We start from the raw sequence: 26,275 nt of genomic DNA, 5'->3' as shown, positions 1-26,275 counted from the left end.
TGGGATCAGACCGACCTGAATTTGACTCTCAGATCTACTTCTTGCTAAATACGTGATTTTTCTAAGTTCAGTTTCTTTATCTGTAAAAGGAGGATGATGATATCTCCTTCATTAAATTTTTGTAAGGATTAAAGGAGACAATGTAAACATGTAAATTGTGTAGACTGGTATCTGCCATAGAGTTAGCAGATACGGTTGAGAAAACGTTAATTTTTATAACTATTTTTTAACATACAATGCAGTAAAATGTTTCTCTCTTCCTTAGTTCAATAATTTTATTTCCTTTTCTGAGATGACTTCTCAGCTTGAGTATCTTATCTACCTTTGTAGTGGTTGCTTTAATTGCCAATGTCCAACTGATGTGGGTCTTGACCATTGAAGGCTCACACTGTACTCTCTCCCATGATTACCCTTGGCTGACAGTACCACCTTGAGATGACTGAGAGATTATTCACACCTCCTCATCCAAGAACAGGTCATGGATAATGCTTGACTGTTATAGGCAATAACAGCTCACCCCTTGCTTCTGGTAGGAACACTTTTGTGTTACAATTTATACTCCAAGGTTTCCCATGGAAATGAAGTGAGGTTAGACCTCTCTTGAAACAAAAGCTTTGCCTACCTTTCCCCCTTCATTATTCTGCCTTCCTCATTCCCCTACGGGTTTCTCCTGAAAGCACTTCTCTCTTTTCAGGCTGTTAACTATATTCAAACAGATCTTGAAATCATATCTTCTCTTCTTCCCCTGATTATCATCCACAATTTTATTAGAAACAAGTAATGATTTAGTAGCTTACTATGCTCAAGACGTCATGCTAGGTGTTAGGATTTCAAGAAATTGGAAAACTCAAGCTCTGTTCCCAGAAGCATAACATTTCATGATGAAAACCCCCTTCCCCATTTATACTTTCAAAACATATCCATGCTTCTCTTGCTCATTAACAACTTTGGCATGGAAAAAATGCAAATTCTTGTTTATATATTATTCTAATATTAGGTTACCTACACAAGACCAGGTTATCCATTAGGCAGAGCCAGAATGACTCTGGCCTGACCTCCTCGGAGGGTTAGCCAGATATCTTTATCCATTGAACTAAGAGCCAATTACTCTTAGTTCTAGAGGATTTTGTGACACCCATAGCTTGTAAAAGTTAAAACAAAAAACCTTCTATTTGCCATCAGTAAAAGCAAATCTTTGTTATCTGGTTTGTAAGAGTCTTTAATATCTTCCGAAATAAATTTCAAGGTAAGCTATTCAAGCTTTAAAGAGAAGTCTACTGAATCCATCTTTTCTAAATGTACTTTGCCTCCAATTTGTTGAACATTGCCAGGTAAAGACATGTGATAGGCAAAAATGGCCCACTGCAAATTCATTCATTCATTCATTCATTCCATAATACTTTTATTAAACATCTATTACCAATTAGGTATGATTTTAGGTGTTTGTAATATTGCTTTTAACTCTACTGGGGGATAAATTAAATTTATCCCTATTTAACTTCATTTAACCATATCCCAATGCTGCTAGAGACCACTGTAAAGTCACCTAACACTAGGAAAAGACTGGAGGAAGATGGAGTGGAAAGGGTCAGATGTCTTAATCGCTTGGAGAGGACTAGTCAGGGAACAGGTCCTGAAGCTTATGCCTCATTCACCTCCAGTTCATTCTCCTGTGGCTTCATTCTTATGATGGAGAGGTGGCACTGGAGTAAGTCCCTGTGGGTAATTCCTAGGGACCTCTGCATTTCAGCAGTTGTCACATGACTAAAGGACAACTTTTAGGGCCAAGCACTTGAACCCTTTAATTGAGAATCTATTGTTTTTCGATTACTTTTCCTTAGTATATTTCCTGATTTCTTCCAGCTCTTCCTTTAGGATTACATGCTCAAAACCCTAATTTTGTTAAATCTCATATGCTGTGTCATACAGAACTTTATGACTTATCAAAAATAGCCCCTGGGTTTTTGCTACACTTTTTTACATTTCCTTGAGAATAAAGAAAATCTAGTGATTTAAAAAAATTGTCACTGAAAGAATATAAATGGTCTTCCTTGCTTGCTATATTATCCTTTCTCAGAAAAGAAGTTCCCTGCCAAAGTAACCAGGAATGAATGAACACATGAATGGAATGGATGAACAAGAAAGAGAAGACAAGAAACAAGTTGGCATTCCTTCTCAGTGGATCATGCACCAGCCATTTCTTTGGTGGGATACCCAGTGACATTAAGAATGGTCCTCTATGTGTGTATAGCAAATTAACTTTCATCCTGATTCAACAATTCTGTTAGATCTGAATATTAAAAAAAATTTCATCAACAAGGTACAGTACTTGCCTAAACTCACACAGTTAATGAGACAAACAAAACTCTAAAGTCTATCTTTTGTCTTTAGGTTCTAGATTTAGGGCTTTGTATAGTATACCTGTTATATCCTATGATACTGTCTTTCCTGTCTCTGAACTCACATAATTCTTTATTCCTCTCTTTTGCCAATACTTTTTCAAATGTGTGTGCAGTTAAAATGTGGTCATCTTCTTCCTACCAAAGTATGTCTTCCTTAGTTCCTTGGAACAAGGACTGGATTATCAATTTATTAACAAGTTCTTTTTTAATATCTTTCATGCTGCACAAGGTGGAAACTTAATAGTTTGCTGAAAATTTTGAACTAATGAGTCCCAGGAGACCCAGATTGGATTTACTTATCTCAGAACAAATCCAGGAGAATGTTAAACAGAAAAATGAGATCTGGTTTGACAAGTATAACTGTCTGATATAGGAATCAATCTTTAAACTGGACTAGTTATTATTTTGACCTTGTCTGGCTCTCATCCTACACATATTTAGATGTTTGGAGCACAACTAAATTGTTCAGTGAAGAGATCAGGAATGCTTATAAGTAAGTTCTTAATAAATCCTTCTTCTTGATGATGATGATGATGATACATAATTTACCATTCACATGTAATTTCTTGCAAGATGAGATGTTTCAATGAAACAAAACTACCAATGATATCAATGATTAGAGTCTGTGTTCCTGACTGGGACTAATCATTATGGTGACTAGACACAAGGCTACGATAGTGGCTTGCAGGCAGGAATTAGCATGAGAAAGAGTCCTTTTGTGAGCATACAGAGAGGTCAATAAGTACATGATTATAAATTAGCTTGGTGTACTAGTGTGGTCATTAACCAGGTCGAGTGTTCCTATTTCATATAATTGTTTGCTGCACCTGAATTAATTTAAGTGTTTAAATCCTGCATATTAATTCTGTACTGCAGGATATAAAGCTTTGAACTAATCTCTTTAATACTCTTTAGTATAAACACCTTAATCAAGCAACAGCTTTATAATTAGTTCTTCTTACAGGCTGGATATAATTTACTAGTTTTACAGCTTCTGAGTTACCACAACTTTTTAATCAAAGTAATTATGCTTGAGAATGTAAGCATAAATGGACGTTCCTTGTTTATACCAAAAAAGAAACCAAGGCAGTCAAAATCAGGAGATTAATAAAATCCAATATATAGATACACTTGGTATTTTTATGGCAGCTCAGGATTACTCATGCTTGGAATTTAATCACCAGATTAAGGTAGGCTATTGAGCTGAGAAGGTATTTTTTTTTCTTTAAAAGGAAGTACAATTATATATATATTGCATATTTCTTTTGTTGGGTGTGAAAAATGCTGACATGATTTAATTTTATCACAGCAGTGAGTGCTCTGACAATAACCCTCTCGTGTACTAAACCTTGTGAGTAAATAATGGTTTAGCTGCTAAGGATGTGCAGATCCATTTTTCTTTTTATCTATTTTTTCCCTGAGGATTTTAAAGTACAAATCATCTCTGGCATTAAGAACATTTGTATGGTCAGGCAACACAGTTTAGAGAGCAGTACTTTAAATTAAGTCTTAAATAGGCATTTAAATTAAATTTATTAAGAATGATGTTTATATTAATTAAGTTAAAATAATTTAAAATACTTCATTGAGGGTTAGCAATACTATAAAAGCTTAAAGATAAAGATCTCTTACATTGTTGCTAAAAACAATAAATATGTATTATTGGTTGATCATTTTAAATGTATTATCACCATCTCCATTTATCCTGCTGAAATATTTATTTGATATTCTGGCACAAGTTTAACATATGAAGAATTCTTCTGAGCAAACTTCATGAAAAATAGGCTAAGTCTTTTGGAATTCAATGATTATCTTTAATTATATGAAATAATATAAATTGAAGCACATATATAATTTTATGAAATTATGTTTGTGTGTATATATATATGTATATGTAAATAGTCAGGTTTAATCATAATATGGTGAAACATAGACAATATTTACGTATTTTATTTTGGTTAGTTTAACAAAAATGTTGATTATCTTGTGGTTACTTTAGTCATAGAGCAATGTATTGATTATAAAGACTGTCAAGGTAATTGACCCAGTTAAAGCCTGAATATAAAAGCAGTTACTGTGAAAACCCTTTAAGACTGTAAAGAATGGGTAAATAAAATATCTATTTCTCATTATATTGCTGTCATATTTTATGGAACTTTGATTTGCTAAACAATGATACTATGTATATTAGTCAGCCAAAGGGGTGGTGATGCAAAATACCAGAAATCTGTTGACTTTTATAAATGGTATGAATTGGGGTAGAAGCTTACAGTTACCAGGTGATAAAGCTCAAGTTACCACCCTCACCAAAGTTTATTGTCACTTGTTGGAGCAAGATGGCTACCAACATCTATAAGGGTTTAGGCTTCCTGGGTTCCTGTCTTCTCAGGGCTTGCCTCTCTCCAGGCTCAGCAGCTCTGTTATCTCCAGAAGACCAGCTATAGACTCTTAGGTGAAGAGTTTGTTTCTCTTTCTGGGGCCCTCTCTCTTTTTTCACAACCAAGCTCCTCTGTGTATTCACTTCCCAGGGCTCCAGCTCAAGACTCCCCAGTCTGATCTTTGCCATGTCTTTTCTCTGTGAGTCCCCACCCACCAAGTGGGCAGGGATGCAATGTTCTACTGATGTGGCCCAATCAAAGCCTTAATCATAATTTAGTCAAGTAAACCCCTGAATCCAATATAATGTAATATGCCTAGAGGAAAAGACCAGCATTCCTGTAATGTAAGCCAAAACTGGATAAACAAACTGATTCTTAATAGCTATTTGTGATAGCTATTCAGAAAAACTAAGATAAATCACCCCCAGGCAGCTTAAAAAAATGACAATGCCAAGTCATCTTTCCCTTCCACTGCAGTTATGGTTAATACATGTCTTACATCCAGATTTAATATTTATTCTCTCTTGCTTTTCAATGCCTCTTTTATCTTCTCCCCACCAGCCAAAATATCTCTACATGCAAACTTTCCATGTCATAGCTCTTTCCACTCTTTCTTTCTTAGAGCTACCTTTTGCTCTCAACCTCTTCCTGAAATGTCTTGCTACATCTTGACCTAACTAAATGAATGTTTGCAATTCTGGGCCATTCTCCTACCTCTTAAATGAACCTAAGCAGTGTCCAATTGCTTCTGGATCCTGTTTTCTTTTTTCTGAAATTAAAGTTAAGTATTTTATAAGTTTATCCTGAAAGTATTAATGGGTACAAAGTATCATTAGTGATCTCCCCTTCTTTTGTTAGGTGAAGGCATGCCAATTTCTTCAAAGATTCTTGGGGCAGGATGTGGCTGGATTACACTTCCATGGGATTTTAGATATTATGTTTAGAAGCATGATGCCCAGGATAAAAACTCCTCATGGGCCTAGCACATTCTTTTCTTGATAACAACATCCAGTGTTCAAAATGGTGCCCTACCTAAAAATTATATTAGAGAAACAGTGTGCTTAGTCCAGCAAAAAAGACAACATAATGAGGTTCTATTAGCTGCATATAGAGGTGAAGGGCAGTTTTGTGGCAGACAATTAAATTTGACATACTTGGCTCCAGGGTTGCCCTAGAACCATTGAGTTTCAGAAGGTCAAGATTTTATTATTAATCAGGAAGAGCTGTTGAGAAATGAAGGCATTTTTTGTGTGTGTGAAATCAGTATCTCCATAAATTAAACTCTCTCTGGATTACAGTTTTGGTTTTAAACTTTTGCTTTGAGGAGCAGTCTGGAGCAACTTGTGTGAGGTAACTTGTTAGTCACCTTGTTTCAAGATGAGCATCTCTGCTAGATTATGTTTAATTTGCTTATATCTTGAGTAAAAAGGGATGCAAGTTTCAAAGGCGAGAAAAAAATTTCTGGAGATAGTCAGATGTCTTTTTTAAACACCAAAGATACCCTTCTGATTCTATGCATGGGATCACTTAGGACTGCCAGCATTTCTGGTGTCTTGACGTAAGCAAGCTTTCCCTTGTCCCTAAAAGCAAACTGTACAGGAGGAAGAGGTTCATCTGCCTTTTAAAAAGTCTAGCATTAAGGCATCCTTGCTTAACACCTATGGTCAGAACCATTCATTCAAACGGTCTGATTTAACTCTGATTCAGTTTTGTTGATCCAGATTATCTGACTTAACTCTTTCTGATTCATCAGACATGTATTGTATACTGTGAAAAGCAAGGCCTTGAAATGCATGCTGAGATGGACATGAAAAGAAAAATCGTTCTCATTTTAGGGCATTTTTAATCTAGCAAAGGATTCTTGTCAAGCTTCCTCTTTGCCAAGGGAAGGAGTGAAAAGGGGATCCTAGACTATGATGTTTCTGATAATGCTACTCCCACCTTCTCCCACATGACCAAGTACCCTGCCTCAGTTTGTCAAGAAGTTCACCCACTGCACATCTCCTTTAATGTTAATCATGATAAGCTCACCTCTTTTGCCGTTCCTCATCACCTGCACTTTGTCCTATGTGCTTCCCCTAATCTGGCTCCTTTTCTATCCCTCTCCCAACTTCCTAAGCTTGTAGTTTCTGGAACTCAAGGACCCACATCAGAAACATCTCCTCATACCAACAAATCATACTACTCTTTACCCTTCTTGCCGGGGTCATCTATTGTGATGGTTAATTTCATGTGTCAACTTGGCTATATTATGGTGTCCAAGTTTCTGACCAAGCATTGACCTGCTTGTTAGTGTGAGGGAATTTCAAGGTCAGACTTGCAGCTGTATTCATTTGATTGCCTCTATAGTCAACAAAGGATGTTACCCTCAGCAATGAGGAGAAAATCCTCATCCAATCAGTTGGAGGTCTTAAAATTTAGAACTGAAAATTTCAGAGGTCCGAAGAGGAATGTGAACTTCACTGCAATGTCGATTCTTGCTAGAATATCAGCCAGCCAGCTTTCCCTTGGAAATTTGGATCAAGGACTTTGGCCTTACTTTGTATTTTCATTTCCAGCTTGTGGTCTGCCCTACAGAGTTCAGCCTTTCAAGCCCCTAGTGTCATGTGAGCCAATTCCTTAAAACAAATCTCTTTATGTGTGTGTATTAGTTTATATGTATCATGTTAAGTTTATTTCTCTGGAGAATCCTGACTAATATATTGATAAATATCTCCAGTCAATCCGTCTTATGACCTGAAGTCTTTAAGAACTGACTCACTTCATTGTCTTTCTTTCCAATATTAATCCTATTAAAATTTTTGTTCATTCGAAGAGTTATATAGGTGATACAATCAATATTTCAGTCTCCTCGATTTCTTCCCCTTCTTTCCTCAGTCACTCATTCTCAGGGTCATACCTTAGACTTTGTGATTACCATTAACTCCATTACCCAACAAATCGCATGGTGCATCATGGTTATTACTCCCTTGTGTCCTTGGCCCTATTTTACTTTGGATATGTCGTGTATGTTTCTTCTGACTTGAATACTTGTTCCTGGAAAAGCCATTATACTCCCTTGCTGTTCTTAGGTATCTGCTCAAATGACACTTTTTTGTTAGTTCTTCCCTTACCACCTTACATAAAATAGCATCCATTTCTCACAGTCACTATCTTCTTTAATCCTGGTTTCCATTTCTTCCATAGGGTAGAACTTATCACCAGTTGGCATATTATGCATTTATGAGAGTATTGTATACTTATTTCACTAGAATATGAATTCTATACTCATAGAGACTGTTTTATTCAGTGGTGTATATTCAAAACCTAGAATAATGCCATGGGTAATAGTGGGTGCTCAAAAAGCTTCAGTAAATGGGTAAGCGAAAAAAAGAAGATAAATACACAGGCATACATGCATGCACCACACACTTCTACAAATCGACATGCAATTGTCATACCCAACATAGGATGAATGAAGTTTCTCTTTTCTCACTGATTATCTGAATCTAAGAATCCCAACTGGTGAACTAAATCCCATCTTAACAAAAAAATCCTCAAACTGTAAATAGCTTTGTACTTAATAGATTGAAACAATACTAAGATGAGAATATAACATGAATTTAGTAAAAATTTTGCTAGAATATAAGGCTAGAAAGTATAAAATAGAGGAAACTTGTTCAACATAAAACCTTTAGTTTTTGTTCACAAACTTCAACCTTTAATATGCTGTATAAATTTATATTTTTGGATGTTATGGTTCTTTGCTATTGTCTCTTTTTGTTCCAAACTATGTATGGACAATGAATGGGAAATGAAGCAAAAGGGGACAAATTCCTAAAATTCCACTTTTATCTCTTTTGATTTCCTTATTGGCAAAGCATTATCTAGTCAAGAAAGATATTCTCCAGCAGGCTTTTGCAAGGTGTTCTTTGTTATACAAAATCTTTTATTTCATTCCAGCAAAGGAATGAACCAATTTGATATGATCCTTTTATCCAAGAGAAAGGGCACAACTTCTTTATTTTCAAGGTTGTGCATTTTTTTAAACTGTAAAACATACTCTACTATTGAAGCCATAATTATATGCGCTTGTCAATCAATCTTAACCTACTACACTGTGGTTATGGCATTTTATCTAAAAAGAGAAGGATTAAAGGCTTTGCATGAAATGAAGGTACACACAGTCAGGGAAGTATAATGCATGTCATTAGCTATCTTGGTGGAGAGAAATGGACAGAGACAGATTACCAATATTTGATTTCTCACAGGCATTAAAGAAGTATTTAAGACTATCTGAAAAAAATGTTGGGGGATTTGACACTTTGATTCCTATTTTGTTCTCCTGGCAATTATTTAAAAGAGCTCCTTCATCCAGCAGCTACATAAATCAAATTGGAAAAGGATAACATTTTAAAGTGAGACTAAGTAAGTAAAAAAGAAAGCTGTTTTAATGTAAGCGCTGTGCTAGAACTTCAGGAGAGGATTTTAAATGTTATTTTCTGCAAGCACATTTTATTTTTTATGGTGGCTGAGACATCTGGAATTATTTTTAAATGCCTTTGCTGTCCTTTGGGTTTCTGAGCAGCACCATGGTAATTGGGAAGGAAAAACAACTTAGGAAAAGGCAGCAGAAAGGAAGCCAAGACTAAAGTGGTTAATCCATTTTCCAAGAAATATTGGTATGATGTGAAGTACCAGCTATGTTCAACATAAAAAAAAAATACTGAGAGAAACACTAGTCACAAGGACTCAAGAACCAAAATTACATCTGATAGCCTCGATGATTATGTTTTTGAAGTGAGCCTTGCTGATCTGCAAAACAATGACATTGCATTTAGAAAATTGTAGATAATTACTAAAAATGTTTTGGGTAAAATCTGCCTGTGTAATGCTCATGGAATGGACTTTATTGTTGTCAAAATGGATTTTATTGTTGTCAAAATGTGCTTCATATTCAAAAAACTGTTGTCAAAACTACCAATAGTTAAATTTGCTTCTTCATCTTTTCTGTGTGGGTTTTTGATTAAAATAAACAAACAAAAAAACTTAACCAGATCCAGAGAACTAGTTATGCAAGTTCTAAAAGAAGGCGATGGAAATCATGACCTGAGAGGGTAGACTAATGATTTGAAAAAGTGCTTGCCAATCTATGTACCCTCTTCATGACGTTTTGGTTAGAAAAGTAAACTGTGGAATGACAAAACTTAAGAAACTTCATGGTGAAGGTGGTAGTTTTAGAAGACCTTGGTGGTTAAGTCTGATGCTTAGATTGAACAAGTTGTTGGATATTAGCAGAATATATTTAAGACTCAGAACTTTTAAATGCTGAAAAACGTTATTATCAGCAAAAACTTCGTAATAATCAGTATGCTAGCTCCTATGGAGAAAAAGAAGCCAAAGGGAGAATCCTTTGTTAACAAAGTCCCCTTAAAGTGTACTCACTTAAACTGCAGTTTTAACTAATGCCCTTGTATTGCCGTATCTTTTTCTTACTCTATTTGTTTTTCTATATTTCTCTGGGAACAAGATATATTTTGGGTAAAGGTGAAGCCTTTTCTTTTCCTTTTATGAGGTTGGTATAATGTACCCTTCCTTTGTCAATTCTTTCACTATCAAAAAGTCCAAATATTGTTTAATACTTGCCACCCATACCCCAAGTCAACTCCATACACAAGCTTGAATCTGGATCCATTATGCTACTTTATATTAGAAATGCTCTAATTGGAAATTCTGCTGTTTTTGCTTTTATAGTTGGAGTTAAATTTCCTTATTTTGTCCAATTCATCAGGCAATTATAAACCTGTAGAATGTGAAGACTGATGAAAAGCCAACTAGTCAAGAGCAAACAATGGTGGGTTTTTGCCAAAATCTGGCCCAGAGATTTCTTGTTTTGTTTGACTTGTGTAGTAGTGAACTACATCATTGTTTTTTCTTTTTTAACTTTTAAATGAAATCAATTGTAAACCTTCAAAATTCAGAAAATTACATATAAAAATGGACACTATGGGGAATTAAAAAGAATCAGAAATAACTTTCTATACCTTTTTCCTGCTTTATTTTTCATTTATCATTCCACATTTATTTGTTGATTATCTATCTCCTTCCACTGAAGTGAATGTATTTGTCCTTTCTACAGTCAGGATGGTATTTCTCCTTTGGAGAAAAGGTAACTGAGAGATTGCAGGGAGGTACCTGTATTACACAAGAGATAAAGTATCTTCCTCTAAAATACCAACATCGCTTACCCTTTATCTCTTGAAATCTAACTGAGGACAAAGTCTTTCTGTCATTAGAAATTCGTCTTGGCCTCTTAGGTTAATTTACATATCTAAAATATGGTTTAAAGTAAATATTTACCTATTTAAAGTAAGGTGGAAGTGACTGATATAAAATCCAGTTAGGGAAGCAGAGTGGCTTAAATGATTGGGCACCATTTAGGGGATCGGGTTCCATTCCTGGGACCTCCTGGTGAAGACGAGCTGGCACGCTCCACGAGCTGACGCAATAAGATGACATAACAAAAAAAAGACACAGGGGAAAGGCAATGAGAGATACAACAAACCAGGCAGCTGAGGTGGCCCAATCAACTGATTGCCTCTCTCCTATTTTGGAGGTTCCAGACTCAGTTTCCAGTGCCTCCTAAAGAGAAGACTAGAAGAGAAGACAAGCAGACACAGAAGAATGCACAGCAAATGGATACAGAGAGCAGACAGTGAGCGCAGGTGGCTTGGGGTGGGGTGGCGGGGGAGTAAAAAAAATCCTGTTGGTTTAAGTAATTTCAAAATGTCTTAAGGACCATCATTGTTCTTCAACTTTGTTACATTTCAGTCTCATGCAAGACCTGGAGAGACTGAGTCAGCTTTGCTTCAATAATGAATGAATTTGGTGTATATACAGTACAGGGAGCACAGTCTAGAATTTTATATTTCAGATGCAATATTCTGAGTCTAATTCCTACTTCATAACCCCAAATTCTAAATATGATTATGATAATGAAAAATATTTCAACTCCTTTATCACCTTTATTTCACTCGACATAAACTTGCAGTTAGTCTGGCTAAAAATTTTGAAAAACTTGTGTCAGTACACATAGATTAGAGTTCAACTTTTGAACTGCTTACGGCAATATTTTTTCTATAACACACATTTATTTTTATAAAATTACCATGCTACTTTAAAAAGTATATTGATAGGTTGCCAATTCCGTAAGTATGTATATTAAGTGTTGATTAATGTATTTCTAAAAGCACTTCAAAAATTACAATAAAGGAAATAAGAATTTGGAAAGTGATTTTTTTTTCTCTTGTAAAATTCATAAGGTATAATCACCCAACATGTTTGTGTTTATTTTCAGAATGTTTGAAGTTTACTTTACATCTTGCTTATTTTGCCATTATATATAGCATTCAGAAATAGTTGAAGCAGTAGTAGAAAGAATGCTCCTATTAATTGATGCTGATGACTTCAATTCATATTTTAGGTCATCTTAGGAATTAAAAAAAAATGTGTTAGGTGTTGGGTTAATCATTCTCTATGAACCTCCATTTCCTAAGTAGAAATGAAAGGGTAATATTTTTAATCTTTTCATAAGACTTTCATGCTACTTTACTGGAATTGTAGTTGGTGTTGGGGTTTAAGATATAATTAGGGGATTTGAATCTCTGGACTGACAATATAATAGCCAGGCCCTGAGCCTCAACAGACTCCAGCTCCTACAATTGGATTTATTGGACTCACCTCACTCAGCTAAGATGGAGTTGAAGAAGGACAACCACCACACCATGGAGCCTAGAGAGCCTACAACTGAAAGCAGGAGGATTGCATCCAGTATCTATGTGGAATCTGAGCCTCCTCTTGACATAGAGGTGCAACGGACACAACCAATCCAAGGTCCACAGAGAAAAGGTGGCATTGGAGTGGGAAAAGTGGACATGGTGGCTGATGGGTATGGGGAATGGCAGGAAGAGATGAGATGTGGAGGTGCCTTTGGGACTTGGAGTTGCCCTGGACGGTGCTTCAGGGGCAATCACCGGACATTGTAAATCCACCCAGGGCCCACTGGATGGAATGGGGGAGAGTATGGGCCATGATGTGGACCATTGACCATGAGGTGCAGAGATGCCCAGAGATGTACTTACCAAATGCAATGGATGTGTCATGATGATGGGAGTGAATGTGGCTGGGGGGGGGGGAGTGGTGGGGTGGGGGTGGTAGGGTTGAATGGGACCTCATATATTTTTTTTAATGTAATATTTTTACAAAATCAATAATAAATAAATAAATAAATAAAAAATGGTATAATTTACAAATGATAAAATCACCAATTTAAACTCTACAATTTGATAACTTTTTAGAAATGTATATATTATATAATATTGAAGAAAGTAATAAAGGAAGACCCAAATGAAAAGAAAGATAATATATTCATGAAATCAAAGACTCATTATTGTTAAGATAACAATTTTTCACAAATTGATCTATTGATTTAATGCAATCACAATAAAAGTTTTAATATACTTTTTGTAAAAATCAGTGTGCTGCTAAAATATTTACATGAAGACTTTTATATCTTGCATAGAGAAAATGCTGAAAAGCATTTGGCAGAAATCAACATCCTTTTATTTAAAAAAGTTACCTGCAAACTAGAAATAGTTAGAAGATATCTACTGAAACCATATAGCCAACATCATATGTAATGGAGGAATGTTGAATAAAGCTAGGATGCCCACTCTTATCACTTCTATTCAATATAAAATATGAATATAAAATTATATATATTTGTTGTTTAATGCATTTGCTTAAGACAATAAAATATTTTTAGTATATGTTATTTTTAGTTACTTTTAGCAAGTTTTTTGTTTTGTTTTGTTTTAGGAGGTACCAGGGATTGAACCCAGGATCTCATACATGGGAAGCTGACATTCAACCACTCTGCTCCCCTTTAGTTATTTTTAATGTGCAAAAAATGTTTATTGTTAAGATGTCAATTTTCCAACTTTGCCTGTGGTTTAAATGCAATCCAAATAAAAATTCTAGTAGGATGTTCTTTGTAGAATTTGATGTTATTTTTGAAATTTATATGGGAATGCAAATAACCTGGAATAGTGAAAAGATTTAAAAAAAAAAAAAACAAAGTAGGAAGATTTGCATTACATGAGGTTGGAGGAGAAGAGAGAGACTAGCCATATGCCTGGTTGCCCACAGCTGAGCTCAATGAAATAAGACTGGAAGAGGAGGCAGAGACCCAGAGTAGCCAAACCACCATTGTGTCTTGCCGTGGGGCAAGAGTCCAGGAATCCCAGCAGCCGACCTTCAGGGAGACAGTATCTCTTAAAAGGATGTTTTGATTTGGATATTTTCACAGTTTCAGAACTGTAAGCTTTAACCTAATAAAATCCTATTATAAAAGCCAACATATTTCTGGTTTATTACATTGGCAGCCTTTAGAAACTAAAACAGAAGTTGGTACTGGGAGTGGGATACTGCAATTGAAATTGCAAATATCAAAAATGTGGAATGATTTTACAAATGAATAAGGAGAAGATTTTGGAGGAATTGTGAGATGCTTGTTAACAAAGGCCTAGACTGCTTTGAAAAGATCGTTAGCAGAAATATGGATCCTACAGTTACTTCTGATGAAGCCTTAGGCAGAAATGATAACTGTTTCATTGCAAACTGGAAAGAAGGTGATCGTTGCTTTAAAGTGACAGAGAACTTGGACGATTAACTTCTGACATTAGATGGAAGGCAGAATTTGAAACTGATGAGTTTGCATATTTAGCTGAGGGTATTTCCAAACTAAATATAGAATGTGAGGCCTTCTCCTTGCAGCTTATAGCAAAATGCAAGAGGAAAGGGATGAGCCAAGAACTGAACCCCTGGGCACAAAGAAACCAGAAACTGATGATGTGGGAAATTCGAAGTTTCCAGAAAACAAGTCCCCAGAGAATAGTGTCCCACATGAGGATTTAATTGAACATGGAACTAGCTGGTCTTTTCAGTGAAAGTCAGGATTGAAGGTGCAGTTTTCCAGGAAGGATTTGTGAAAAGTCTTACTGTCTGATGGCTTGGAACTCAGTTCCCTGAATCCTAAACTAACAAGTTTTTTTTTTGGTGAGATTTGTATAAACAAAATCAATGTCAACCTGAAATAAAAGGGACAGAAAAGGGAGAGGTTGAAGGAAAAACCACCTTTTTCCAAGGAAAAACCATGGAAGCTGAGGTGTGGGCTAAAGACATCATCTAGGGCCAAAGGGGGACCCCACTCGAGTGTGTGGAAAGGGTGTTTGTGCCAGCATTTGAAAAGGGTGGGCTTTCAGCCCTGCTTTTCAGAAAAAGTGCAGCTTCCCCAGGCTGCATCTCACTGTTCTGAGCGGGTTGGACTGGTGCCTAAGAGATTGGGGGAGTATGACCTTTACCCCAGTGTTCTCAGAGGGTGAGGCCTAGAGTTCAGGGCCACTCAAATGCTTGCTAAGGGTGAAACTGAGAAGATGGCTGCTAGGCAAACCTTTGGAAGGGGTAGGGTTCCCACCCTAAGAAGCCTAGAGGAGAAGAAACCATCAATAGATACTTTGGAATCTAATGGAGTATGCCCTGCAGGTTTTCCAGAATTGTTTGGGACCTGTTACCCCTGTTTTCCTTCTGATTTCTCCCTATAGTAATGGAAATATTTATTCTATGACCGCCCCTTCTTTGTATATTGGAAGAAGATAACTTTTTTTCTAAGAGCCACAGGTCTATAGCCCAAGGGTAATTTTGCCCTAAGACAGACTGCATGCTTATAACTGATTTTTATGAGATTTTATACTTGTTATTCAAATGATTTAAGGCTTTTTGAAATATTGTGATGGAATAAATGTATTTTGTAGATGGAAAGAACATGTGTTTTTTGTGATCCAGAGGGTGGAATGTGTTGGTTTGAAACTTTCTGTGGATTTCAGAAAAGACCATTTTCTTGAAGCTTATCCATTCCTGTGTGTGGGGGACCCTTTGATTGGATTGAATTCAGTTAGGGAAACTTTCATTAGATTGTTTCCATAAGGCATGACCCAGGGTGGGTCATGTTCCTCTTGCTGGAGTCCTTTATAAACAGGACTGAAAGCAGAGAAAGATAGAAAAAAGTATCAGGAACAGAAGTAGAGTCCTGGAGGCCATAGGCTGGAATCAGCAGAGCACAGAGGCAAAGTACAAGGTCCCCCAGAGGCTAAGCCCATGGAGAAGCATGAAGCTGAAGAGAAGAGGCTCAGGAGAAGAGAGAGAGAGAGATAAGCCAACCAACATTGTGCCCTACCATGTACCTGATCACACACAGCTGCAACTTGGTGATGATGTCTTGATTTGAACACTTTCACGGCATCAGAATTGTAAATTTTTAGCCCAATAAACTCTCATTACAAAAGCCAATGCATTTCTCTTATATTGCATTGGCAGCCTTTAGTAAACTAAGACATTGATTTACCTTTATTTTTGTATGTTTCTATTTGATTTAAACACTTTTGATTATTTTCTTCTACTTTTTAAATTGCTATTCTTTTGCTAGTTTCTTATGATACTAAGTTTCTTCTTTTTTTAATATAAGCATTTAAAGATAGATATAATTTATTCTAAGTACTGATTTTACATCCCCCAAATTTTAAAAGCTATTTCATTTATCACTGGTTTGAAATATTTTATAATTTGTAATTTGAGAATTTTCTAGATATCTTATTTATCTATAATTCAATTACATTATTGTCAAAGAACATTTTCTATGATTGAAATCCTTTGAAATATTTAGAATATGGTTTATGGTCCATCATATTGCTTATCTTGGTGGATGTATACTCATCACAGAACTTGCCCAGCATGTAGAAGGCAGCTCACAGAGCTCTCTTACAGAACACTGTGGAAGAGTTGTCAAGTTCTGGTTATCTGAGGCAAATGCTTGAGTACATTAAATGCAGTTCCTAGGACTATAAGGAAGCTCCTTCTTAGGGAAGAAGAGATATTTTAAATCATGCAAAAAGAATTCTAAGGGACACACATGTATGCTCCAGATAGGACGAATGTGCAGAAAGGATCAGGAAGACCCTCACACTTTGACTGGGAGCTAGACTCTAAACTCATGGCATAGATGAGCCCTAAGCATTTACAGGTCAATCTGCAAAGACTGGAGAAGCAATTTTAATTTTTGTTCTTTTTTTGTTAGCTCCTGTCCTTTAAGGAATCTCTGTCACAACACTATCTGGATGCAACCTTAAGAAGCAGATGCCTGAGAGTCTAAATTCCCATGATAACATATTAAAATATCAAAGTATCTGGGTTTCAGAGCTGATGTGGCTCAAGGAGTTGAGCACCTGCCTTCCTGATAAAACAAAAACAAACAACAAGGCAAACACACACACAAAAGCAACTTAGGGAAGCTGATATGGCTCACTGTTTGAGCACTGGCTTCCCATGTACAAGGTCTTGGGTTCAATCCCCAGCCCTCAGTATCTCAAAAAAAAAAAATCTAGGTTTTAATCAAGATTACAAAACATACAAAGATATAGGAAATGAAGACCCAGATTAAGATTAAAGTATTAGAAGTCATCAGGACCAGACCCGGTACATATCAGAAAAGGAGTTTAAAAACATGGTCTTAAATATGTTCAAAGAGCTAAAGGAAAACATGGCGGGGGGGTGGGGGGGGAATAAATCAGGAATATAATACACAGAAAACAAAGGGAATATTAATAGAGAAATGGAAATTATGAAAAGGAATTAACCAGAGCAGAAGACTATAGTAACAGAAATAAAAAATTCCCTAGAATTCTAGAGGGATTCAATAGCAGATTAAAGCTGGAAGAAGTATCAGTGAACTTGAATATAAAACAATTGAAAACACTTAATCTGAAAAGCAAAAGGAAGAAAGAATGAAGAAAAGTGATCAGAGCCTGAGGAATCTATGGGACACCATCAAGCATGCCAACATACACATTGTGGGAGTCCCAGAAAATTTAGAAAGAGAGAAAGGAACTGGCAGTTTGAATTTTTTGTGGTCCCCAGAAAATCAAGCTCTTAGTTAATCCACTCCTGTGTATGTAAATTTATTGTAGGTAGGCCCTTTTGATTAAATTAGTTCAGTTAAGGTCTTTTGATTAGATTGTATGACACAGGGTGGGTCTTAATACTCTTACTAGAGTCCTTTATAAAGAGAGGAATACAAAGCCAAACATAGGGGCAGAGAAAATATTCTAAGAAATAATGACTGAAAATTTCCCAAATTTAATGAAAGAAATGAATATACACATACAAGACACTCAACAAACTCCAAACAGGATAAACCCAAATAGACTCACAATATGGCATATTATAATCAAACTGTGAAATGCCAAAGATAAGAGAGAGTTCCAAAATCTGCAAAAGAGAGCCTCAACAAGATTAAGTGCCCATTTCTCACCAGAAAACATGGAGACAAGAAGGCAGTGTGATGAAATATTTAAACTGCAGAAAGCTAGAAATTACCAACCAAGAATTCTATATTCGGTAAAATTGTGTTTCACAAGTAAGGAAGAGATTAAGGCATAACCAGAGAAACAAAAGCTGAGGGAATTCATTCACCATTAGATCAGCCAGACAAAAGATGCTACAGAAAGTTCTTTATATTGAAAGGAAAGGACAATAGACAATAGATCAAAGCCACATGAAGAAATAAAGACCTCTGGATCTAAAGGCAAATGTATAAAATATAATAATAAATCAGTAATGGTTTGGGTCTCATAATGTATAAACATGTAAATTGTGACAAGAAGTACATAAAACTGGGGGATGAAGGGCATAGGAACACAATTTGTGTATACCATTGAAGTTAAGTTGGTATCAAAGAAAACAGTGGTGCTACATATTTATGATGTTAAATTTAAGTCCCAATGTAACTACAAAGAAACTTTTGGAGAATATGGAAGCTCATAGAGACAGAAATTAGAGTACTGTTGCCAGGGGTGGTGGGCATGGGGAATGTGGAGTTAATGTATAAAGGTTGTAGTGTTTCTGTTTGGGATAGCAAAGTTTAAGTTATGGAAGCTGACGAGAGTACTGCAACATTGTGAATGTGTTAGTATGAATACTCAGGTACTGAAATACTGAATATAAAACATACTGAATAGTATGTTTTGGAGTGGTTGAGGCAAGAAAGTTAATGTTGCATATATGTTCCCACAATAAAGAAAGAAAGAGCAGGTAACTAAAGAGACAATGACAGTTAAATTCTATACTTGATCCTGAACAGGATATATCAAGGGAGGAGAAAATCTCAAAAGTACATTATTGGGACATGAAAAAAAATGGAATATAGACTGTAAGCTTTATATCAATGTTAAATATCTTGAATTGGGTAACTGCACTTAAGGCAGTTACATAAATAAATATCTTTGTTTTTAGGAAATGTACAAAGCACTATTAAATGTTCAAGAACACAATGTGTACAACCTATATTCCAGCATTCAGAAAAGAGAGGGAAAGAGGGAGGAAGGGAGATAGATGGGTCAATAAATAGTTGTATAGATAGAATGATAGTACAAACATGGCAAAATGTAAAAATTGGTGTGAAATTCGTGTATCTGGGCATCTGGGGTGTAGGGGAGGTTGGAGTTTTTATATGGGGTTTGTATTATTTTTGTAACTGTCCTGTGTATTTGAAAATATTTCAGAATAAAAAGTTAAAAAAGGCAAAAACATCTGCAACAGTGGTGGATTTATTTCTCTCTTTGGTTTTGTCCTGTTTGCTTTAAGATATATATATATATATATTCATTAATATATATTAGCGTTCCATTCTTTGTACTCTAATGACTTTTCAGCTACTGCTCTTCATAGTCTCTTTTACAATTGCTCTAGTAATTACAATTTTAATCCATCATTTATTACAATCTACCTTGAATTAATATACCACTTCAGATATAATATAGGAATTTTACAATATTTATTCCACACCTGCCTTTTAAGTTATTATTGTCATATTCTTTACTTACACCTATGATATGAATTTTTACATTATATTATTATTATTTGTGTTTAAACAGTCAACTATCTTTAAAAATAAAAACATAAGAAAAGACAGAAAAGTAGTCTTTTACATTTTCCCATATATTTACTAGTTCTTGTGCTTTTTCATTCTTTCTTGTTGAAATAAATTTCCATCTAGTATTATTTTCCTTCAGCGTGGCAAATATGTTAACATCTTTTACAATATCAGTCTTCTGATGGATTCTCTTATCTTCTACTATCTGAAAATTTTATTTTCTTTGCTTTCTTTTTGTCAATGACATTCCACTGAGTGTATAATTATTTTTGATTGTTGATTTTACTTCTAGTACTTCAAAGATGTCATTCCATTGTTCCTTGTTCGCCATTGTTTCTTATGATGTTAATTTTCACTCTTGTTGTATTTCCTTGTAATACAATACTTCTTTTTCCCCCCAGGATTTTATGATTTTCTCTTTTTCTTTGGTTTCATCAGTAAGACTTTGAAGAGCTTAGCCGTGAATTTCTTAGATTTTGCTGAGCATTCCCAAATCTGTGAGTTCCTGTTTGGATTATGTGTGGAAAAATCTCAGTCAAGTTTCTTCACACTTTTTTTTTCTGCTTCAGTGTCTTTCTGAGGCTTCACTTACACCTATGGTAGACCACTTGATACAATATCCTACTCATTGAAACTCTATTTCTTTTCAACCATTTTTTTCTGTCTTTGCTTTCAGTTTGGATAGCATCTATTGTACTGTTTATATGTCCACTGATTCATTTTCTTCTTACATCCAATATACTGTTAATACATCTAATGAATTTTTAATTTCAAATATCTTAAATTTATTTCAAGAATTTCCATTGAGCTCTCTTTTTCTTCTATTGTTAATATTGTCCCCAATTCCTCATCTCTTAACTCATTCTACCTAAATTTCCTTATCTTTCTATAGCATATGTATCACGGCTATTTAAATTTTTTGTTTATGAATTCCAAAATATGGATCATCTCTAGTTCTCCTTCTATTGACTGTTTCTTCTTTTAACTATTGGTAATATTTTCCTGTTTCTTTGCATATCTAACAAAAGTTGATTAATAGACATTGTGGATAACACATCATAAGGACCTGCTATCTTTCTATAATCTTTCTATGATGAATATTGCATTTGCATTGCAGGCATTTAAATTGCTGCTATATCACTTTCATTAAGGGTGAGGTTTTGTTTTAGGCTTCGTTGAATGGCTGTACTTCTAAATGTGCCTCTTAGTTCTGGGACATGATCTTTATTCCTAAGATGTGGGCTTTTTTTGGGATTTCCAAGCATAACTCCATGTGTTCATCATATTTTATAACTCTGACAGATTGAACTCCTGATTCTGTGTTACCATTGGAAGGCAGCTTCTGAAATCACTGAACAGCCCCTTCAGCTTTTAAGCTTTTGTTTTCCATGGACTTCTTTGAATTTCCTTCCAGGCATGAGCAGTTCAAGAGTAAACCAAGTATTTTGGCAGAGTTTATATTCAGATTTGGGCCTTCCTTCTTGTGGAACCCTGCTTTACGGGATTTCTTCCTCAATTTCCTACTGTTCTGGAAGCCATATACTTCATTCTCTGACTCCTCCTTCTAATCTGTTGTGTTCTTATTGAGCCCTATCTGCATGTTTATCACAGGACCAGAAATGTCCTGGCTTTTATAAAGGAGATTTATTTGGGATAAAATTTCATAGTTCTGAGACTGTAAGATGTCTAAATCAAGGTACCACTAGAGATGCTTTCTCACCAAAGTTAGCTACTATTGATCCTGGTACCCTGTCACAGGACAATCAGGCATATGGCAGGGCTCGTCTCAGTCTCTTGGGGCTTCTCGGTTTTCCTGCAGTCCTCTCACTCACATGGCAGGATCAATATGGCAGCTTCCTATCTATACTCTATGTGTCTTTCTCTGTGTCTCTCTCTGTGTCTCTGTTTATATAACAGCCAGCAAGAAGGTGGAGACTCAACCTCATTGATGTAGTTCAGTCTAAAGCAATCTAATCAAATGATCTACTGAACCTGTGGTTGGTGCTGGGGTTGGTGTATATCCAGGACACTTCAATCTCTGGACTGGCCTGTTGCCAGGTGGGCCCTGAGTCTCAGCAGAGTTGCAGCTCCAGTTTGTTGGACTTGCACAGGTAAGCTAACAGGGAGGTGAAGATGGTCAACCACCATACCAGGGAACTGAGAGTGCCTACAACTCTAAGCAGGAGAATTGCATCCATCAACCTGGTGGGATCTAAGCCCCCTCTCAATATAGAGGTGGAGTGGACATCATCAACCTGGAGTCCACAGGATGGAGGAATAAAATATGGATTAGAGTGAACTTACTGGTATTCTACTATATAACTATTGTGACTCTAGCAATTGAAGAAATTGTATCATTGATGTGGAGACAGTTGCCACGGTAGTTGCTGAGGGCAGGAAGAAGGAAGAAGAGATGTGATGTGGGGGCACTTTGGGGACTTTGAGTTGTCCTAAATGATACTGCAGGGACAGATGTTGGGCATTATATATCCTGCCATAACCCACTGAATGTACTGAGGCAGAGTGTAAACTACAATGTAAACTATAATTCATGTGGTGTAGCAGTGCTCTAAAGTCAATCTAATGCAATCAAAGGGTACCACACCCACAGAAACAGATAAGTTTACGAACATAATCTTTTTTTTTTTTTTTGATTCACCAAACTCAAACTGTCACAGCACTTAACTCTGCATTTCTGGGGTTTACCTTCAGAGAAATTGTAAACAGATAAATATGGATCTCATTGTGAATAGCTTCCTTTTTTCCAGAGTACTAACCCCTTAACTTACTATTTTCCAGCACTTTCAAAGAGTGGTTTTTTAATATTTTGTCTAGAATTTTAAACTGTTATTGGTAGGTAGGTTTTCTGATACAAACTGCTTTGCCATTACCTGAAGCTGTGACAATTTTTAATATTTCTATTATTGAGTTTTGAATGGAATTTTAACTGTTGTTCAGAATTGTGGTTCACTCCCCAAAGCCAAGGATAGTATGTGCTAAATAATCTCCAGTTATAAAGTGGGTAAGGGAGCTCTTCTGTCCTGACCTTTATCCCTTTTTGCTACATATTCCTAAGTCAAGAAAGAAAGTTTCAAGAGAACCACCAAGAGTTCTGGAGTTACTGCAAGGGAATCATTCCTTATTTAGATATCTTTTTAGGAAATGCTATTGCTCATCTGTCTCTGGGCTGTTTGTGCATAAAAAGGAATAAGACTGAGAAATTAGTGTTTGGATAAAAAGCTAACAAATCCAAATATGTGTTCCACTGAGTTCAGAGAGTTTAATATAATGGGTATAGCATATGCATTGAATTATGAGGCTCTAAGAAGATAATATGTGAGAAAATGAAATATGTTATGCTTTCAGACAAGAGTGAGCTTTATTAAAACAGAATTATATAATGTAATAAAATATGTTATAATATAACTGAGGTCTATGTCATAATGTTATGACATAACATAACATAATAAATAATTCTTCATCTCTTATATGGAGGGATTCTTTTGATCTAATCATTCATTGAAGTTATCTTGAAACAAGTTTCAAAATAAACAAAAGAGCAGTGTTCTATTCTAAAGAAGGTGGGAACACTGGACAAATAATTTTTTTGTCCTTCATTAAACAAGGGGGAATTGAATTCTCTGACCCACAAAATGTGATTGGTGCTAGCAAATAATAACTAAGTTCCTGAACATGGTAGGTAAAGAATAAGAAGAATAGAAAGAGAAGAAAGTTAAAGCAATTTGGGAATATTGATTTAGCACAAATCTTGTACAAACTAAAAGGTGAACCAACAGAGCAATAGAGAAATACTTTGCATGATCATCTGGATTCAAGAAAATTAGTGAACATTATACAGTTGTCTCTGGGAAATGATTAAACCTCCCTATCTTTCTAGATTTTGTCGAGCAACTAATATCTACATGCAGAACATAGCAATCAAGTTCACAGACTTTAAGTCAGCTAGTACTAGGTTCAAATTTAAGCTCTTCCATTAACTTGCTATGTGAAATTAGAAATTCATTCTTGATTTCTTCTCTTCTGTAGATGGGATTAATAATGACACCTAGGTCCTAAAGATGTCAAAGTTAAATGACATTACATGTGTAAAACTTTTTAACACAATACATAATTAAGTTGTAAGTAATCAATAACCATACAAATAAATGCTCTTTTTATTTATAGTTATAAATATAAATATAATACACTTTGTCCCTCACTTTCTTCATGTCTTTATTTAAATGTCTCTGTTTCATATGAAGCCTTTTCTGACTGATTTATTGACCTATTTTAAATTTGAGTATCAGGCTCCCTTCTCTATTTTGTTTTCCTTCATTGTATTTAATATCTATATGCAAAAAACTATGTTTCTTATACTGTTCAATTCTTAAATATCACAGCTCCTTTTTCTGTTTTGTTTTTTGTCATAATATTTAACATCCATATTTTAAAAAGCTATATTTCTTATATTGTTTAATTTTTGTTTCCTCACACTAAAATGTAAACTATATTTGGTTGGGGATTATTTTGTCTATTTTATACACTGCTGTAATCCCAGAACCCATAACCTGGCACATACTTAGTACTTAATAAATATGTGTTAAATGAATGAATGATAAAACTTGATGTGTAATGATGTAGCCCTCCATCCCTGTAATCGATGCATATTCTTTGTTCTCATTGACAATTGACTTCTCTTTATTTCTCTTGTTTTATGACTGTAATAGAGACATTTTGATTTCCATTTGGCAGAAAAAGTCCATTACTTTGGGTGGGTTAATATTTTTGAAACAATAATTTATAAGTTTTTCTTTTGTATTTACTGTAAACCTGGTCTATTTCCCATTTATTTGGACGGGAGCTAGAATTTGCCAATTCTGTGCCTCAGGAAAATATTGTTTCAACCGCAAGACAGAGTGAGGGTATAGATTTTAAAACAATCGGACCCAAGGAAATTCAAAACTCTGAAGCTGTGGGACAATTCAAAGCAGCATTTCCTTTCACTGTAACTAAAGTAGATTCTCTGGACAATAGGAAATGAGAGAGTTGACAGTAGAATCTACAGTGAATAAATGAAAATAAGACTTGAGAAAGGGAGCTCTGCACTCAAACATTTACTGGAGCTCCCTCTGTGCATTAGGATAAATGGAAATTCAAGATAGTGTTGGTAATTCAAGTATAGAGAGGAACTGTGCTTTGTCTTCTGGGTGGTGACCAAGGAAGACTATAGTAGAAATGGCTACCTGGTGGAACTAGGAAGAGGGACCTGAAACAACCTTGCCCATCATGATATGAATCACACTTTCTTCTCCAGACCCCATACCACCTTGGTGGTTGCTTTTAGTATAGCCACCCTTCTGTCCTAGCATGACCAAGTGCTCATGAGCTGCTGCTGTTTTGACTGCTGCTCACTCAGGGCTGCCCAGAAATGCTTCCTCTCTTCTACAGGTAAGGAAAATGTCCCAAACATTTACAAGTCTTATTTGTAGGAAGTATTTCAATTTAGTGATATAAATCTCTCACTAAAATCTATAGCATCCTTATTCTTCACTCTTGTCCAAAAGTTCTGTCTTGGTAGGAAAAGTAGAAAACAAACTTTAAACATTGCTGGGATTTTTACTAATATATTCACTAGCTGTTAGCTTTTGCATAAAGTGCCATTTTCTGACATCCCAGTGGTGGTGTGAATTGGTGAGATTTTCATGTAGATTTTGCAAGTCCGTCTTCTGGAAATCTTTTCACTTCCAAACAGGATCTTATGGGATGAAAAACTTTTTTCCTGCATTGCTAAAACCTATTTCCAATAGAGTAGAATTACCAGTGATCCATTTTCCCAGCCCCTCTTCAGAGCTGCATTGGGTTTATTGGAAGGTAGAATGGGTGGCAGGTTTTAGAATATGAAAGACTTCCTTGTAAGCTGTGACAACTTGTCCTGTCTTCATTTTCTGGTTCATTGCTCATTCCATACCTTATTGCCTTCTAATTGGTCTCAAGATTATCAAGACCATCAGTTATTTCTGTGATCTGCTCTGATTGGGCATGCCACGTTTATGCCAGCAATCAGCATACTCTAAGTCCCTAGCCATTGCTTCTTTTGATTGAGATTTCCGCTTGTTGGCTAATTGTGCTCATTGAAAAGATCCACAATGTTTCATGTTTAAATCAACATTGATGAAGTGTAATATTAAGACTTCACTGCTACCAAAATAGTTGCAACAAAGGAGGTAGCCTAAAACCAACTTCTTCACAATAATGTGATTCCATGGCAATAACCCAAGCAGAAGTGGACAAAATATTTCCAAAAAACAATGACGGTGTGAATTGAGTAGGGACATATCAATGGATGGTATATTAGAAGGGCAAATCAAAAAGATTATATTTGCAGAGGAATAGTGAGCTATCAGTTTGACTTTTTAATTTTTAAAAATATTTATTATTTTAACCCCAATGATTGATTATAAATTACTAAAAGA

General features: G+C 35.5%; 1 long non-coding RNA gene across 1 annotated transcript in view; it reads left to right on the top strand.

Annotated features, from left to right (window-relative positions):
- Positions 1–10,548: 10,548 nt before the first annotated feature.
- LOC131280162 (uncharacterized) overlaps positions 10,549–26,275 on the top strand; it is a 92,934-nt gene continuing 77,207 nt past the window's right edge. Inside the window, exons 1-2 of the long non-coding RNA XR_009187756.1 lie at positions 10,549–10,613; positions 11,383–11,474. This is a non-coding gene — a long non-coding RNA (uncharacterized lncRNA). The remainder of the gene's footprint in view (positions 10,614–11,382; positions 11,475–26,275) is intronic.

Source organism: Dasypus novemcinctus, chromosome 2 (assembly GCF_030445035.2).
Source record: "Dasypus novemcinctus isolate mDasNov1 chromosome 2, mDasNov1.1.hap2, whole genome shotgun sequence".
NCBI lineage: Eukaryota > Metazoa > Chordata > Mammalia > Cingulata > Dasypodidae > Dasypus > Dasypus novemcinctus.
Note: the sequence above shows the minus strand (reverse complement) of the source record. Positions and strands in the feature narration are given on the sequence as shown.